Source organism: Drosophila takahashii, chromosome X (assembly GCF_030179915.1).
Source record: "Drosophila takahashii strain IR98-3 E-12201 chromosome X, DtakHiC1v2, whole genome shotgun sequence".
NCBI classification, from domain to species: Eukaryota; Metazoa; Arthropoda; class Insecta; order Diptera; family Drosophilidae; genus Drosophila; species Drosophila takahashii.
This window is the reverse complement of record NC_091683.1, coordinates 22,632,865-22,653,005: the sequence shown is the minus strand read 5'-3', so window position 1 is coordinate 22,653,005 and position 20,141 is coordinate 22,632,865. Positions and strand designations below refer to the sequence as shown.

The following is a 20,141-nucleotide window of genomic DNA, read 5'->3' as shown; positions in this document are numbered from 1 at the left end:
CGAATTCTCTGATCCCCCGAGCGTCAGTTGTGAAAAAAATTCGTGAGTGATGGACGTGATTTTCAAGCGGATAAGAGGTGAAGCCTTTTTCCGAATATTCAAAGGTATGTAAATATGTATATAATTTTTTGTATAGCGGGCGTACAATTGTATGTATGTAATTAAAGGATACATTTCAAATCTTTTTACCAAGCGTATACCAATTTAGGTGAATTGTTTTTTAGCTAAGAGCTACGTACATACATACATTTGGACTTAAATTTGTGGGTGTACAGTTCTATAATAACTTTATCTTATTACTCGCATTTTATTTATTTTTCAGAGTGAAAATACCTGCAGTTGCATCAGCCAAATAATTTGTTTGTCGAAGCTGTAATTTTGTTTTAAAACCTTCTAAGGTAAGAAAAATATGTTGTATTTGTTTGACATACTTATGTATGCATGTAAATATATATGCATGTACGCGGCTCACCCGATCTGAAACCCGATTTTCAACCCTTTCATATTCTGCTCCTCTCTCTCGCTCGCTTGACCTACGCGTCGCGACGTTTCTCTCTTCACCTTCTTAAAACTGACACGATCTGCCCTGCTTACATTCGGTCTCCCTTCGCGCAAAGGACTGTATGTAAATATATATGTATGTATGTACGTGTCTCTCCCGTGCCTCTCTCTCTCTGAAATTCGATTTTCAACCCTTCATTTTCTACCTGTCTTGCTCCTCTCTCTCGGTCGTCTGTCCAACGTGTTTGTATTTTGGCTATTATTAACATTACATTATTTCAAAAAAGTTGTTTATCTAAAAACAAATCATTGATATCCCAATAACTCTTTTTTTATAGATGAGGAAAGGCGAAGAAAATGGATCACCTTAGGTCATATGAAGTTCAACAGACCTTGGGTAAAAATAATGCTTTCTTGAGTCAAAAATGTGTTATTTAAAAATGTTGAAATGTTAAGTGTTAAATGTTTTAAATGTAAATAAATATAGTATGCACAAGAAAAAACCAAGTTACATTTTATTTTTAGGGTTTCAGTGTTAATATAAAACTTCCTTTCAAGAAATATTATTTCTTAAATCAAGAAATAAAATTTCTTGAAAGGAAATTTAAACAAGAAAGAATTTTTCTTGTTTAAAAGGTGCCTTTCTAAAAAACCCTTTCTTGTTTTAAGAAATTTAATTTCTTGAAACAAGAAACAAACCACCTTTGAAACAAGAATCGCCTTTCTTGTTTTAAGAAATATTTTTTCTTGTTTTTATGGTGGCTTTCTAAAAAACCCTTTCTTGTTTTAAGAAATTTAATTTCTTAAAACAAGAAATATTTTTTCTTGTTTTAATGGTGCCTTTCAAAAAAACCATTTCTTGAAACAAAGGTGAGGTCGCCTTTGGCAAAAATTCAAGAAAGAATTTTCTAGATTTTAAGGAAATTCTTCGATTTTTTTTTATGAGTGCAAGTTGGAGGGGTTTGCCAAGGGATCTGGCCTCTAATCAACGTCTTGTTGGCAACAGATTGAAATTTATTACGCATAAATCTAGGCATTCATTTGAACCTGCTTCTGGTTTTCGAGGACGCGTCGCTATGCAAACTATTTCCGCGGTCCGGAAGAGCAACAGCTTTTTCCCAAGGGTCGCGTCTGAGAGGGCGGATTGGTGGTGACGGTGCGTGCCGCTACGCACAGGTGACAATCGAAAAACCTGCAAAGGAAGGGGGCCAGAGCCAAGGATGAAAGACGAAGAACGTGCCACAATGCGCGCGGTTCAAGCACCACTTTGTTCACTTTACTCCACTGGACGAAATTCGAAGTGTTGCTCGCTTTGAAACTTTGGCAAAATAACTTTGTGGTCATATTAAATAAAGCATAGTCCAGGGTTCCAAAAAAAAAAAAAAACGTGAAAGGAAGTTTCAAAGAAAACTATGTATTTATTAAATATGTCGGTAACGTAAAGTTATTAACTAAATATTGGTTTTTTTTTGGGAAATTGGCTATATAATTTTGATTTAATTTTATGTTTTTTCCAATTCCTTTTCTTGAGTGAATATTATCATATATTTAGTCCTGTGGTTTTTGCCTCTATAATTAATTTTAATACAATTTTTATTATTTAAATTAGTTTAATTTTACATAAGCTGTGGCCCAATCTGATTAGCCTTACCTAATGTGCTGCAAATGATAGATTGATTAACCGTTAAATAAAATAAAATGCAGCCACGTCCAAGAAATAAGAGTTAGCATTTATTATTATTTTACAAGTTGTATATAACTGTTAAAGTCACTTTGTTTCCACTAAAAAATATTCAATGTTAAGAAAAGTCTTTGAACCATTTTTTACCCAAACATTTCTGTTTATATTATGATTCCAGGACATTCAAGAAAGAATGTGAAAAAAGCGCTGGAATTTGGAATTTTCAAGTTGTTCGCAGCAATATGAGCAGAGCCATTTGGTAAACCCAATCGATGCCGACAAGACAGACTGGAGTTCTGTGTGCTGACTTTAAATTCAGGCACTCACAAAGACAGACTTCGACAGGCAAAGTCCCATAGGACTCGCATATTATGACAACATAAAATAAAAACTGAAAACATCAGTCGAAATCACATAAACACTTCGATTTGTATGCGAACACGAGAGTGTGAACAGGGGCGCCATTGAAACAGTCTGTGCCGCAAGTTAATGGTTCCCTCTGACTTGAGTTATGGCGCTAATCAATAAAGGTTAAATAGGCATCGGTTTCGAATACATGTAAATAAGGTCCAAGTGTTATGGGCAATTTATAACTACCTTTAAACCAGAGTATAAAAAAATAATAAATAAAATGAATATAACCCTAAAAGTCAGATCCATTAGGTTTATGAAACATAGTAATGCTACTAAAATTCTTTCATTAGATTGTTAAAAAAAAGTTAGGCTACCCACAACTGATTTCGTTAGATTTTAAAAAAAAGTAATGCCAAGACAATACTGTAAATTACCATTAAAAAATCGCTCCGGAAATATATAAAATATAAGTATGAGTATCTAAAAGTAATGCTACTGAAATATTGTATCAACAAAATGGTTATTATCACCGTTTTTTTACAAACTGCACATCACTTTTTTATGGCATCAGTAATATGTTTAACCTGCGGAATGTTTTTGGCGAAAAATATCTTAAGAAGCCGCTAATTCGTAGGTGTTACAGAACTAGCACAATTAAGTTGTTGAATATTATTCCAAGACTTTTGTCATTGGGTAATTTTTTAGATTCCTTAGTCTTCAGAGAACTGACTTCGTGCATAAACTATTTGAAGACACTGTGTATATCCGTCAGTCATCCTGCCGGCAGTTGGCTCAAACAGACAACTAAGAGGGGTAGCATCTCTCAATATTTTTTCATGTCCCGCTTGTCGCCTATTTGTAAGGACTATTTGCTCCGACTTTATAGTTCTATTTTGTTCTCCGCTCCGTTCCTCCTTTAGTTCAGTTCCCAGCTTTATGATATTTTTGGCTCTGCCCTGTTTTGTAGTTCTTTATTTCTTATGCACTCTGTGCGTTGTGTGCTAGCCTGCTAGTTCGCTAGTTTGCTAGTTTGCTCGCTGGTTTGCTTTGACTTTGCATGTCGTTCGCCGAAAGTTCATGAGGATGTCAGAATGTTGGAAAAGCAAACGGCAAATGACACTAATACCAAGGCAAGTCCTGCCAAAGAGCTGTCAGTCAATGTACAAACACAAAGATATGGTGTCCTTAGGTATGTATGTATGTGCGTGAGTCTTCGTGTTTGTTTGCCAACTTTAAGCGCAGCGAAATGCGTTCCGTTAAATTTCGATACTGTCGCGGAGGGGCACTTAACTACCATTATTATTATTACATTTCTAGGACTTCCTTTAAAAACATCCTTCAATTTCATACCCTTGCACAGTGCGTTGTAGTTTCTGTCAGAGTTTCCCGTATAGATTAGGGGAGCGATCTGGAGGTGAGGACGCGTTTTGTATTTCACTGCACTCATAGAAATAATTTTTTAAATATTCTAAAATCGCCCTAATATAATGTTCGCCCCAAAACTGAGAAAAGTAGTGGACTGCCGTCCACAGTAATACCCATCCGATTTTAACAAAATTATTACGAACATTTTACATTTTGATTAACATGCGTATACGTGACAAAAAAACAATTATGGAGATTTTCATTTTGGTTTTCCATTAATTTGCCGATCGTTAGATTTCAAAATACAAATCCCATTCCAATTTGAACAAAGTTGCCCCGTACATTTTCAAACAATTTCCGCTGGCATTGTGTTGTACGTTAGGTCTGTATGTAAATAAGGGCACTCGAAACTTCGATCCCCAAGGCTTAGCCTTATTTCGGCGTGTTGCTCTCCGTTGTTTCTGCCAGTCGCCTTTGTTTTCCCCTTTCTCCGGCTCTAATGGCATGTTTGGTGCTGCTGTGTGACCTTCGTTACGTGTTTGGCAAGTTCATTTTCAGCGCGCCAAGTTAACTTACAGACACACGAGTAGTTGCAAGGGAAGCCGAGTGTTTGGGCTGCTGAAGTGTATGTGCGTGTCTGTGGCACACGCCCCATTATGTGCCCTATATGCTTTATAATATGAACTTCGCGTATTTCCTTCGACACGGGCCCAAACATGTGTAAGGCCCCTGACAAATGTCTGTGTGAGCTGGTGTATGTATAAATATAAATATGAATATAAAAAAGTTTGTGTGTCAGCGGCGAACTTGTTCCGCACAAAAGCAACTCACCTAACCACAGTGGTGATCATGGGAATAGTATTTTGGACTTTCTTACTTGTTTTGGAAAGCGGTTTAGGCGGTAGGCAGCAGGTCAAGTCAAATGCCCATCTATGGCCGTATTTATAAAAGATCTCAATGTCTCAAGGATTACTTAAAGATAGGGAGCAAGTAAAAAGTAATCGCATTAAAGAAAGATAGGATCCCCTTTCTAAATGCTATAATATTGGCCGCATCTGTGCAAGCACACACACACCCTTTGTTTGCATACTTATGTGTCTCAGTGTCGCTCGTTCGCCCGCTACAACCTAATTTGGCCGTGTCTTGCGCATTTCTTCATTTTTCATGCATGCTAATGTGTAATATTTTGACAGGCATTTTCCACCCACCCCACGCCACCCACTTGGAAATGCCACCCACCTAAGCCAGCACCTCCGATGGCCCACAAAGTCAGACAGGCTGTCTAGGCTGTTTACAGCTGCGTATTATGGCAACGTGACTTTGGCATTTCCCCCTCCAACTTATTGTTCTCTCTTTCTGCGCTTTTTCCCGACCCACCCCATTTTCCTGTGTCGTCCCCACTTTCCCACTTTGTATGCAAATGTGTTTGGCTTATGTTCGTGCTTAAGTCAAATTTATGGGGGATAACTTTTGGTTAGTATTTTGACCAATTGTACGACAAATGTTTATTAATTGCGGTGGTCATCTCGAAAGTTCTGGTCGCTTTCCGAATTGCCAGCTCTAATTTACATACATACATTATTATTATTATCAAGCACCTTGTGAAATGTTGGTGCAAAGCGCTGGACTACGGAAGAAATTAAAAGTTATTTGAGGTGCTGGTAAAATCTTATTAGCCTTAGATACCGCGTGTTATTTTAGACATATTTTCAAGTCCACTCTGCTTTTTGAAAAGTGCATCCCAAACTCTGGTAAAAATGAAGGACATATCATTAGTCATGGGTTAGATCAATGAATTTAAAAACAATATGCCCACAGTTGGCACAGGTTAAAGGTATTTCTTTCTCAACAGATTTTCGCTGGTGTCGCACGATAAGGAGCAAAGTTTTCGGCAACAGGTAACCGTAGGCAGAAACTTTTCTGATTTAAAATTTGCCAAAGACCTAGCGCGAGTTCCAAATTTTCGCCAGTCTAGTATAGTATATAGGGCGGTCATATGCAGTATTTCGCGACTACATGGTATGTATATCGCATGTGTGCAGGCGCCTCCTGCTCCATTTTGCACAACTGCCGGGAGTAAAGTTTTTTGGCAAGCTGTGCATGGCTGACGGAAATTTCCATAGTTTTACAGCGAAATTTGCTTAATCCGGGAGACCGCCGCCAGCGGTTGCATACGGAGTCTTGAGCCGGAGCCCCTGAGTCGGGAGGGGATGGAGACCCGGATCCCGTATCCCGTATCCCGGATCCTGGAGATGGAATGCATTGCAGGCGGCGGGAGACTGACAGAGTGACGGGATAGGGATGACGCCGAAGATGTCTCCGGGGCTTCTGTAAGTCCCGGCTTAAGCCATTTCATTCCATTTCCATTTCCACTTCCATTGCCATTTCATTTCATTTCATTCCATTCTTCAATCCGTCATCGCAGTTCGACAAGGCCGAATTCAATTGTATTGTCATGTGTGGATGGGTGGTGCGGTGGGTGGGTGAGTGCTCTGCATTTTCCGTTTTCATTTCGAATTTTCATTTTCATTTGCAACCGCAGTGCCGCGATGAAAAAAGAACCCTGCTAGGTACAAATCGAAAGATTGACAACGACTTCAGCGTGCACTATAAGAAGAGTCTATCGTTTTACCTTTATAAAATTCTTAAATTAGAAATGCAAGGTGCCAAAGATAAAAATTTAAAATATAAATTCGATTCTTTAACGACTTGTTTTGCATTTTATTAATGTTTTCGATACCTTGAGTAGTTTGTCCACCATTGAATGTTTATTATTTAGCTATCCTATATTTAAAACGCATGAGAATAAAGTTAAATAACGGTTTTCTATAGTGAACTTTAACGTTTAAGGAAAATCCATCGATGGCTTCTTTAGTACTTTCCGACTAGATTGTTCACTAGACATTGTTTATTATTTGGGTCATCTAAGATTTAAATCGCATTTGAATAAAATGGATCTACTGTTTTTTTGGTAATTAATACGATAAAAATAATGTTGCTTTTCATACTGTAAATGGTAAATTTCAAATCAACGCGCTGAAGTATACTTGATGTATATTCTTTGACTTCCACCATCGAAAGTCGTGCTTATTAGGATTCATAGTGCTATCGATGTTATCGATGGTTCTAAGATTTTATCCAATATCGATAGTGTCGCTTGAATATGTCATTTTGGGAATTGTTAAGAACAATGAAATATTTGTATTTTACATTTTTAACACAACGATAATTTAATTGTGACTCAAAATTGCACCTTGATTCTCTTTAATTGCTGCAAAATTAAAAGGATTTGTGTTTTTCTTTCAGATTACGATTAATAATTTATCGATTAAATTTTGTTTTGAGTTTTATTTTGTTTCTGTAATGTTTTGGTAATTTTCGATATTATCTATAATATCGATCGATAGACAAGACTATCGATGGTGTTCACGTAGACAAAAGATGGTATTGTTTTTGATAGTTTAGCCGGACATCAATTAAAGCTAAAAACGAATTGCGACCTATGTAGGTTGCAGTGAACCGTCAACGTAGAATGTCAACGGTGGTATCTTGTCAAATGCATCGACGTTTGATCCCCATTCTCTCCACGCAATCGATTCACTTTCGCTCACTCTACCTCCATCGAAAAGGGGTCCTGTGCCGGGGGAAATAATAAAGAAAAAACATTAAGCCGAGATTATTCAAATCAAAGGCGGCCTTGCGGGCCACCGGTGGCAAATGCATGCGGTGGCGGCACCACTCCCCCGTCGCCCCCCGGGAAACAACAACCACATTGACTTGCGCCCTCATGCATATGGATGCGTGCTCGTCGTATTTGTTTATGCACCCGCCATCTTGTTTGATCAAACACGAGCGCAAACACATCTGTATATTTATGAGTTGTGTGGGCCGCCATCTGCCACCCACTTTCGCCACCCGCCCGCAGCTTGGATTAACCGCATCTCTGCCAATGTTACGGCACTTTGTGCGAACTGTGCTGTATATCCATATCCATATGCATCGGATGGGAAGACTCTCTATGCGTCCATATGTAAAATCGAGCATCAAAATAAAGCAACCCTGAACAGATAGTTTTCGCAGAACTGAATCTAAATGGGGCGCGAAATAAGATTGCGCTGCGTAGAGTCTGCCCGCTCAATAAATATTATTAATATAACATTATATTTTCTACAGATTCCGAGATTCGATTCATGTTCCAGGCAGTCTAATTGGACTGCAAAGTTTGGCTTTCTAAAAGTGTGCCACACATTAAAGCTGAAGACCTTTATGAACATGAAGGTGTACACCCAACGGTGTATAAATATGCATACCCTCCCTTTTGTGGGTGTGCAACAACCAATTCGATTTCCATTTTTTCACAAAATTTATGCGCGAGGGCAATGCAATTTTATTGAATTTGATTAAAAACGCATCAAAGCTGCTGTTGGTGCTTCTGTGGCAGCTGCTTCAATGCCTCAATTTGCACACCACGAGCTGCTAGAAATCACGCGAAGGTCGTTTATAACGGAACCGATGACAGAAGGAGCCAAGGACCGGCCAACTCTACCTGACTTTGAATATGCATTGGGGTTATGTGTAGCAATGTCGGAGGGGCTGGGTTGTTGCATAAATGGAATTTATTATTATAGAAATTCCCACTGTTCTTACATGGTAACCTTCTGAGCTAGTTCTCTGTACCTTTGCATTAGAGGAGAAAAAACATCAGAGCCCCGATGTTTATTAGTTTGCATTTAGTTTGATCGGTACGGCTTTCAAACTTGAACATATTATATGACGACTATGAAAGTTTCAGATCACTAGCTTTTAAATGCAGCTCGAAAATGGTATTGAAACAGACGGACAAGGCTGTAACGACTTTTGATCAAGAATATATCGACTTTATAGGGTCTTCTTTACTGCCTTAAAAACTTCTGACGACATTTTTAATACCTTCTGTAGGCTTATAAAAATAGAAAAATTTACATCAATTCCGTTTATTATACCCGTTACTCGTAGAGTAAAAATAGAGTAAAAATAGAGTAAAAATAATCAATTTCAAGGTATTTTATTTAAAAAATTGGTACTGAAAGTGAGTATTTTCTACTTAAAGTGGGTACTTGGATTTATGTTGAGTAGAAAATTCTCAATTTAAGTGCACCGTTCATGAAAAATTCTCTCTGTGTATACTTTATAGAGTCGGAAACTCTTCCTTCTCCCTGTTACATACTTTTGCACGAATACAATATACCCTTTTACTCTACGAGTAACGGGTATAATTACCAAGTGTTTTTTCCACACACAAAAAAATTTGCTTGGTAAAACTGACCAACAAAGATGGTTACGTAACTATTAAAATAGTTGTGGTATACGGTTTCTACAGTTTTAGTAATACTATTATAATTGCTTAATATGATTTTTATGCAAGGGTATACAGTGGCGGATCCAGGATTTTTTTTGTGGGGGGTGATATCAGAACAATTTTTTTGTTGCATACTTTTTGAATACAAAAATTTCTTTCATTTTTCACCCGAGTGGGGGGTGATATATCACCCATATCAGCCCCCGTGGATCCGCGCATGAGGGTACATAAACTTCGACCTGCTCTGAAAGGGATGAATTAAATAAAACAACCTTTTCAGTTGAGTTCTGTATTAAAACTGATTTTATTTCATTAAGTCTTCGCTTACGTAACTAACATGAAAATCTTATGATATACTTATATATGGTCTACGCAGAGACCACATCTGTTTGCCTGAGCGGGAACCTTATCAACGGCCTCCCGCAAGGCGACCCTTTGTACAGTGTGAGAACTATATTTATGGTCAGGCTGAAGTGGCCTGTACTTATGATTACAAGTGTTAGCACTGCACCCTTGTAGGTTTAAAATAACAGATCATTATTTACGGCTCTAGATAGATTTACATATTGACATTGACAGAGCTCGTAAACTCTTAAATTTATTATAAAAAGTGTTCTTCTTGAACATTCTGCCAAGGGCGGCAAGATGCGGTGTAGGGGTTATAATTACTTAGATTATTTTTGTTAACAATGCAAATATGAAATTAGTGGACTGTATATTTAATTCGATATATTGTATTTGCTTTTTATTTTATATGTTTAGACACCCTGCAACGGTCTTGGATTTTATTACCAAATTTATAATCATTAATTATTAAATCTTTAATTTTAACATGATACCTTTTCATGTATTCTTTTTCATTCTTTAACCGTTTAACATTTACCGTATAATTAAACAGACATAGTTTTATTGTGCACCAAATCATTTTTAAATAGCTACTACTTTGCTTCACAAATTTGTAATTATATAACTTGGCCCGAAAGTATGACTTGATTATCCTAATTGACTTAGGACTTTCATTTATTAATTCCTTGTCTATTGACTCTTCTTCTACTAAATGAACGGTTGGAACGTCATTAACCTCAACTAATACGGATGGTGAACTAAAAAGAACCTCACCTCCAAAGTGAGGTCCTGCCGGCGGAATATCACGGCAGTGTATCGTTAAGCTACCTAACTCTTTCTCTTTTAATGGACTCGATAATGAAGCTTGTGAATCTATTATATTTGATTCTAAACTATTCTTATTTTGTTTGAATTCATTGCCACAAATTAATTCATCCAGATAATTAGAAAACTGTTTCTCTGGCAGGGGAAGAAACTCTTCTTCCCTAAGAACCCAAGGACAATATCCTTCAGTGCAGAATCTTTTCTTTATGGCCGTTACTATATTTTGAACATCGAACTCCAATTCATCAATAATGCGTTCAAATTCTTTGCGTTCAAAATAACATCTAGCCTGTTCCACCACATTAAACAAATTTGTAGCTAAATAGTTAATCTTATGTCTTCTTATGTTAAGAGAATCCTTGCAGCCACTCAAATTATTTACTGTCTCATCGAGATATTTGTTTAATTGCTCGACTTTCTCTAAGAAGGCCACCTTTGCACTAAAATAACTAATATCGGACATCGACATCGTGCTTTTTACAACTATATCAGTTACTAATATCGAACTTATCTGTTGATCACGTTGACTTAGCCCATTGATGACGATAGCGTTTTTTCAAAGATGTTGTCGACGACGTTCTTGTAGCGACGATTTTGGCGACGACTTCCCTTGGTGTCCAGGTCCTGCGGTCAGCCAGCAAGTCTTCTTCCTTCCAAAATGAAATTAAGTTATGGTGCCGAGATCGTCCTCTCGGTAGCTTGATGTATTATATTTATCCCAGTTTCGGGATGTTAAAATGCAATATTGCATCTGCAGGCTATTTGCCCAATGGTGTATATTTTCCCATAATCCAAATTAATGGAGTTGAACGCTTAATTGCGATTCAATTCAAGGCCCTTTTACAATATTTACATTTATATTGCAGGCTCTTGTTAACCATAGTCAATGCTAATGGTAATATTATTATTTATTGTGCACTTTTTCTTTAATAATAATATTTTTATTTAGTCGGATTTTTCAATTTTATGCTTTATAGCTTCTTGGCTTTATAGCATTTGTAGGCACTTTTTACCCTTATTTTTCCAAATTTTTGGATTTTGCGCAATTTTCTCTTGTGGATTTTTTTCCAATACAAGAGTATTTCATTTGCAATTAGGCACTTTTTGCAAATGTTATTTTGTGGGCACTTTTTTTTTTTTAATGCACTTTTCACAAAATTTTATATTTTTTATATCCGCTGTTTTGGCCACGGACACGCCTTACCAACTTATTGGTTTTAATATATATGAATCACTATATTTTTCTATATATTAATCCGATGTTAAGGCCTCGGAAACGCCCTACCGACTTTAGCAACCTTTAGCTGTTAAAAACAGAATCTTTAAGGTGCTTAAAAACAAAAAAGACTCTTTGCTTGTCTTTTTGCTTTTATTTTGTTCAACACTTTTGTCTCTTACCTCTGCACACTGGGCCAGCCGATCAGATTTTTGGCCAAAAATACGTTTTTCTTTTTTAAGAAAATGACCAAATTGAGTTTGGGATCCTTTTTATAATACATTAAACTAATTTATGCCAAAGTTTCAAAGAATTCGGGCAAGTAGTTTTCTTTTACCATATTTTCAAAGTGAAAAATTCATAAAATATTGATGGAAATGAAAAAAAATTTAGAAGTCAAAGATGCCGATGTTGCTCTTCGACTTCTTTCCGAAACTTGCAGAAGGGATTATTTTCAACAAGTAAAAAATATAATATAGCTCGTATGTCTTACTTGTTTGCTAAAATAAATGTAATTGTTGATTTTTACGCTTTTTTTCAGCAAATGAGTACTTTGCTTTTCGAGTGCCTTCGAGTGCCATCCCCAAATTAGTTCATTCCTTCAAAAAAAAATTCGTTGATCAATTTACTAAAAGCGTTGCCCACCGACTCGATGCGGTTTTGCCTTAGTTTTCGGTAATTTAAGTTTTAATTGAAGGCTTAACTCGAAGTCGAGCTATTTTGAAGAGCTTAGCTAAGAGAGCCCAAGAGTATGCCATACTTTATTTCTTCAGGTTTTGGTGAACATTTTGCGCTCAAAAATTTGATTTTAGTGTGACTAACATCTAAAATCTACTTTTTACGTACACTAATCGATTATGGTATTTTCCAAACCTATATCTATCTATTTAATCAGGACTATGCAAATAAAAATGTAGCATACTTTTGTGATGACTTCAGAATATGTCAAATTAACATTAAACAAATCAAAAAACAATATTTTTAAACAATTTTTTTTACGTAATTTGATTATATAAAACTTAAAAGGTAACAAGAACAAAAAAATAGAAATTTTTTTTAAATCGATTGTTTGATAAACGTTGATGTGGGAGCCTCCGAAAGTTGCACTTTTTAACGGTTCATAAATCTTAAATGACACAATATTTTTTAGTGATGTTAATTTTTTTTAGTTTGTTTTATCTCATACTTTATTGTTTTCGAAAATGAAAGAAGTGCGTCTTCTAGTTATTTTTTTAAAAATAAAAAGCCGAAAAGTACGTAAAATTTTCCGACTTTGGTCTGGATTATCTATATCATATAATATTCCAAAAAATTTTACTTTTAGTTCGTTGGAAAGATCAATCTTTTAAGAAAAAAACGCAAAAAACTGCATCCTTCTAACTGTCCTAGGAAAGAAATTACAGATTTTTGGCCAAAAAATTAACTTTCTGGCCCAGTGTGCTCTGGTGGGGGAAAACAATCGTGTGAATCTGTTTGCAACCTGTAGCTGCAAGTGTCTAGCACTTAGCAGAATCTTTAAGGTGCAGAATATCTCTGAGCCTCTTACCACTGGTGGGGGAAAACTGCAGAGTAGTCTGGCCAATTGTTCCGCAAGGAATCAAAGGCTCGAATGACCAAAATGAAAGGGATTCCTGTAATAAGGAAAACAACCTTCACGTTTGAGTTCTGTATTAAAACTGATTTTATTACATTAAGTCTTTGCTTACGTAGCTAACATGAAATTCTTATAATATACTTATCTATGGTCTACGCAGAGACCACATCTGTTTGCCTGAGCGGGAGCCTTATCAACGGCCTCCTGCAATGCGACCCTTTTCTGCAGTGTGAGAACTATATTTATGGTCAGGCTCAAGTGGCCTGTACTTAAGATTACAAGTGTTAGCACTACACCCTTGTAGGGTTTGAGTTACAGATCGTTATTTACGGCTCTAGATCAATTTACATATTGACATCTACTGAACTCGTAAAATATTAGATTTATTATAAAAGGTGTTCTTCTTGAACATGCTCCTTTCATATCTTTCATGTTTTAATCAGCCTGAGGATAAGCTCGCCTTAAAGTCGAATTTCCATGTACTTCGAAAAAAGTTATTTCAAAATTTATAACGTTCCCATTTTCTTTTTTCTCTTTGTAGGGGCTTTCTGTTGTTTTTTTTTTTGTAGCAGTTTTCGGTTCCGTGCACTCGCTCCTGCAGTTTGACTAACAAAATTTTGGACTGCGGCGAAATGCTTAAAAATTCGAAATTCAATCAATCCCAACGCTTTGTGTTATTTTTCTCCTTTTTGTTCTGCTTTCTGTGTGCTCTGTTTTATTATTTTGTTGTTACCTCTGCAATTGTATCAGCAGCAGCGTTCTTTGTCAAGAAAAAATGCACAAAAACAAAACGAGAGGAGAGGAGACTCCAAGTCAAAAAACAAAGCCGTGGGATGAGGGGGGTTGGTGTCGGATGGCAAAGGTAAACACGTTAAGCCAAAAGCCAAGGGCCGCTTAACTCGTAGAAAAGAATTAAAAACAGGTGGAAAAGGTGCGCTGCGTTGCCCAACAAATTAATTCACTCTGTTCTACTACATTTTATTAAAACTGCTAGATGTGGAGGTGTTGAATTACGATTAGATTATAAAATAATACTTTTATAACCACTCATAAGCTAACCGCTATGCCTTATTGCACAAGAGACCGTAGTAACATATATACGAATACATATGAAATATAAAGAACAATGGACACCCTGCCAGATGCTGGTAAGAAGGAAGCACATCCTCGGGGGCCACGTGCAACACGGCGTATGAGCGACATCAAAGGCAGAAATTGCATCGGAAAATACCGCCGCTGGCGAGGAGACGCACAATTTGTAAGCAATACGCCAGCCGGAGGGCCACGACAATCCCGGTATCAAACCCCAGATCCCGTGGCATCGGGACTGCGATGGAGAAGGTGCACGACATAACCGGATGGTTAAGCAAGCCAGAGGCAACGTGCAAATCCGCCAGAGCACAAGGCGAAACAGGGAAAATGCGGTAATAATTCTTCTTACGCATTTGACGCTCGCAAGGCGCCCAAAAGCTGCCAGAAGAGGCTTGTACTTAGCGCGCAGAGAAGGTCCAAAAAAATATGCGGAATACCTAAAAAACGGGGGAAATCAGGAAGAGCCCAGGAAAAACCTGGGGAGAAACCAAAGCCAGCGAAATGCAAAAATCAACAGGAACAACGCTGCAGAAACAAAGCAAGCCGAAAGATAGCACAAAAAAAGCTGAGAAAGTGGCGAAACTAGAGGCGGTGGCGGAGAAAGGAGCAGGAGGAGAAGCCAGGACGAAGCGTAATGGGAAGCGGCCGCGCGTGCTAAGGATAACATGTTAATCCTTGTGAAGATAATGAGCAACAATATGCTTTGCATAAGCACCGTCCGAACGAGGGCGACCCGGAAAAGGGGGCGCGGTCGTTGCGGGTGGAAAACTCCCGTGGGAATGTGGCAAATTGCAGATAAGTTCGTTGCAGCAGCCGGCGGCAGTATAATGCAGCAAAGTATGTAGTACCAGCACCTGCGAATGTGGAAACCAATATCTGGTCAAAGAGTTCGCGCAGCAATTAGGATGTGAGCAGAGGAGCATATATCATCGGGATATTATCCGACATTGGCGGTGGATTTCATGAAGCAATTATTTTGCACTCGCCAGCTTAATTCCACCGAATTCTTTTCTTAAAGCATGCAAATAAAAATGAAAATCAAATCTAATAAAATATTGAATATTTGGTTTGGGAAAAAGAGCTGTGAAAGTAAATGAAAGCAGGCCGAATAAGAATGTTTCAGAAAGTATATTTATTAATTCGAATCTATAATAATTTTTCGTCAGAAAAGTGGATAGTTGTGGCTATGTAAATTTAATGCCAACCTTCCCCATATATTAGGGTTTAAATCTGTTTCCGTAAAAGTCAGTATGCTTTTAATTGCACGATATTACATATATTATATTCTATTATAATAATAGGTTAATAATTCAATTTAAGCATGAGTCCAAATCGAAAAATTAATCACAACCTGTACAGTATATGTGTAAAAAGAAAAAAAATTTAAAAAACATCCACTGAATTCTAAACATATTTTGGGGTTCGTGCACATAGCCCCAAACAACTGTTTGTATAAATATACAAAATTGCAGCAGGGTGGTGGAATGTGAAACTTCTTCTTGGGAAAAATGATTCATCTTCAATGAGTCTTTATTTGGATATGGGCGTACACTTTGAAAGCCTTATGTTGACCGTCCACGTTTTTTTGTTCTTTTTCCTTTTAGTGCCCAATCCAGAGAGTCCGAGGTAATTGAATAATCGATCCACAATCACGAGTCAATGTGTGAAGGTGAGTACAGCACTCGAACTACGCCCCTGCTGACCAAGGCAGAGATGGCAAGATGTGCCATAAGTTTACACAGATAAAAGGTAGCCAAAAGACACTGCAAAACAAGAAAGGAAGCTAGGAGATCATTATTTTTTTGATCCTTCCTATGGGAGCTATATAGTATAGACGTCCGAGTTTTGTTAAATGTAATTCGAAATTTCGAAATGTTTAATAAATGCTATATCCCAGTGAAGGGGAGGATGTAATAAAAATAAACAAAGATATAATTTTTTTTCTATTAATTTTCCGACCGTTCCTATGACAGCTATAGTGATCCGATTTTCAGAAATATTTAAAAAAATAGAGTAGAAGGTAATATTTTAAAAAACACCGAAGCTAGATTTTTTTTTACGTTTATTAATGTTTTTTAGGATATTGATTTGTAAAAATCAATATTTAAAACATTATAATTAAGAATTTAATTTAATTTTTCTTGAAAAACTTTATGAAATATACTTTTAAAATCAAATTTCTATATATTTCTGATAGTTCTTTATTATTGGACGATGCTTCGTATTGATACTTAGCGATCGGGTTTTCTTGTACTAAAAAAATATTTCGAATAACATTACTCAGTATTTTAGTTCAACCAAGAATAAGAATACACGTAGAGCAAGACTGGCGAGAAGTAGAAGGAACTGCTATAAAAAAGAAACAAAAGGCGGCGGGTCCTGGAAAGCAAGAATAAAAAAGAGTGTGAAGAGGACTTGTGCATATTGAATTAGGCGACAAGTGCAAGCAAAGTTTGAGGGTTTTTAAACTGTTTACGTGTGTGTGCAGGAGTCCTGGCAAGAGTGCGGGTGTGTGCGAGAGTAAGTGAGTGTAGGGGTGTATGAGGGCCATTATTTTGTTATAACAATGGCGAAAGTTTCGAGCAATGGCCACAAGCTGAAGCTTCAGTGGAAAAATCCCCTCAAACCACCCATCGCCTCAAGTGCACCGAACACTTAACACAATCAATACACGCACACACACACGCACGTTGGGAAAATGAGAGAGGAAAATGAGTTAATGGAAATTCTTAGCAAGTATTGTGATTTGACAGCTGCGTGTAAACTTGCGAACAAAAGACGTCTACACGGAAAATAAACATCGAATTTTTTACAAAAAAATTAAAAAGTCACTATCAAAGTTCAATAACCGCTTCCTGAGAAACGCATTTCTCTAGGCCAATTTCTTTAAATAATTACATATTTTTCTACTAAATTTATTTAAATAATTACATATTTTACTACAGATTTTCAAAAATTGTGATGATTTGAATGTCCAATATATTTCAAATTTTGGATAATATCACAGCAGTCCCATTAATTGATTTTTGTTAATGAACAATGAATAAATTTTAACACAAAGTCTTGGTGATTTAACACCATTTTCTAGGCTTTGCTACGATTGTAGAATGAGATCTTTGCCTCTTACGACGTCGTGTTAAACTAATTAATATTCACTAATTTTTGAAGCCAATAAAAAATGTTTTCCTAATTTGGCCATGACAATTTATTTATTTTATAGAAATACGTATGCCACAATTTCATACGTGGATTTTTAGGCAGAGTATTTCTTTGAGTGTACTTTGATGATGATGATGGTGAAAATGGAGTCGGAAAAGGGGTGTTGAAGCTGTTAAAGCATCGACTAACTGCACAAAGGCCGGCCAAAAACTGACAGTTTAAAGAAGCTGGTCTCCTTTTGCAATTGAATCTCGCCAAGAAAAATCCCCTTCGAGAGTTTTCTTTTTTTTGCCGAGAAAGGAAAACTTCAGCACAACTTGAAAAAGAGCAAGTTTAAGAGTGTGAGTGCTTCATCTTAACTTGGAAAATTCGGGGCATCCCCAAGCGTACGGGTGCTGGTGTTTGTTAGTCTAATAAAAGCGCTCCCAATACACAAACGCATCATTATCCATTTTCCATTTGTGCGTGCACAACCCATGGCTCCAGCATCATTCATTCATTGATTCATTCATTTTCCACATAACCTTCCATTTAAGCCCGTTTTTTCTGGTTTTCTTTTGCCGACATTGTTTTACAAGAATAAGGGAGAAGAGGTTAATAGGGGTAGTCAATAGAGATCCAAAGCATTCAAGAGATGACGGCATTTAATTTCGCTAAAGTAAATAAGTTTTTTATATCCGAGCAGTGGGTACAAAAATTTCGGTAAGAAGCTTACAACATCTCCTACTCTATAAAGTGTTCTTTATCATCCGAGTCGATCTATCCAAGTCCTTAAGTTCGTCGTTCTATTGCAGGTAAGTGTACAAGTCGGTACTCACCGGAACAACCGACTATTTCATATAGCATTTTTGTACGATTTCTGAATTACAAACTAAATTCTATACAAATCGGATGACTATATCAAATACCTGTAGGAACGAGAATAAAAAAACTACGAAAATTGACACTGCCCTATTATTTGGAGTTACATTTTCAAGTTTATAGTAAAAATCGTAGGTCTAGAAGATTTTTTTTATTTAAGAAATCTTATTTTTTAATAACATGAACTTTAAGTATCATATTATATTATTTTCAAATTAACAAATTAGTCTTTTTAATGGATTACTAATAGCATTATTGGTCAAAACATTACTATTATTATTACTTTTACTATTTTATTCGTTTAACATTTATTAAATTAGAATTTTAAATGACGCTCAATTTAGTATGTATCTATAGCTCGCCCAGTATTCGCGTTAAATTGAGGTTTATTTTTATGCATTCGACTGATTGATGCCCTAAGCCATGTTGGTGCCTTCTCTGGACCGTCCATCTCCTTAGTCCAGCCCCCAGGATATCCCATCCCGATCCTATCCCCAAAGTCCACGGCTGTCGTCATGGGCATTTAGTCTTTGATTAATGATACGACGCCGATGGTCAGCCATGTGCCATAAAAGTCAGCGGATAAATGGAAGGAAACCTAGTTATGGCCAAAATGCAATGCCACTCAATTAGACGCGTGCCAAATGAATTTATCTACATTATTGGAATTATCTTGGCCATTAAAATCCAACGCTGTTCTGGGCATTTGCTTTTTAACGAGAAATTATAGCTGCATTGTTGTTTCCCTACTTATTCTTATTCTTATTGTTATTGTTAGTGTTATTGTTATTGGTGTTGTCCTTGTCACCAGAGGAGCGAAAATAAGAAGAGGAAAATGCGCGTCTTTTATGACTTCCGTTTGGCTAAAATGCCGCAACGGGGCCATGGCTGTGGTGCACAGTTCGACGGGGGTGGTGCAGCTGCAGTTCCAGCTTGACTCCACGCTCGAGTGCGCTTGAACTCACACCCGCACCCTCCGAAACCAGACCTCCACTCAGGAAACCCATCGAAAACTCCCCCAAAACCCCCCAATTGTCTGGTTTTGGCCACCGAAGGCAGCTGTCATCGTCGAGTTTTGTTTGCAAAATAAAACAAGAGAGAACGCTATAGTCGGGTTGGTGTCCCGACTATCTAATACCCGTCACTCCGCTAAAGGGAGTGCGAACGCTGTGTCGGGTTGGTGTCCCGACTAATAATCGTAACTCAGCTAAAGGGAGTGCGAGGGAGATAGATATATGTTGACAATTTATAAAGCGTATAACTTTTTAATGAATGGTCCGATTTGAAAAATGTCTTCTACATTTCGATAGGTATAAATATACACAACAAAATTGCATTTATACTTCTCGGAAATCTTTAAAGATGTGGGCGCAGGACCCATTTTAAAATCGTTAGTGGGCGATTGTGGGCGTTAGAGGGGGCGTGGCGCTCGGCTAAAATAAACTTGCGCTGCGTAGGAAGCCAAAGAATATGTGTGGGAAATCTCAACCTTCTAGCTTTTGTAGTTTCTGAGATCTCAGCGTTCATACAGACGGACAGACGGACAGACGGACAGACAGACAGACAGACAGACAGACAGACGGACAGACGGACATGGCTAGATCGACTCGGCTAGTGACCCTGATCAAGAATATATATACTTTATGGGGTCGGAAACGCTTCCTTCTAGCTGTTACATACTTTTGCACGAATCTAGTATACCCTTTTACTCTACGAGTAACGGGTATAACTAACAAACAAAATTGTAATGAAAAGCACAATAAACTGTCAGTTTAAATATGAAAGACACTGCTATCTGTCTGACTCTCTG

General features: G+C 37.2%; 1 long non-coding RNA gene across 1 annotated transcript; it reads left to right on the top strand.

Annotated features, from left to right (window-relative positions):
- LOC138913913 (uncharacterized) lies at positions 1 to 970 on the top strand. Its single transcript, XR_011419794.1, has 3 exons — positions 1 to 104; positions 323 to 398; positions 840 to 970. It is a non-coding gene; the product is annotated as an uncharacterized lncRNA (long non-coding RNA).
- Positions 971 to 20,141: the final 19,171 nt, after the last annotated feature.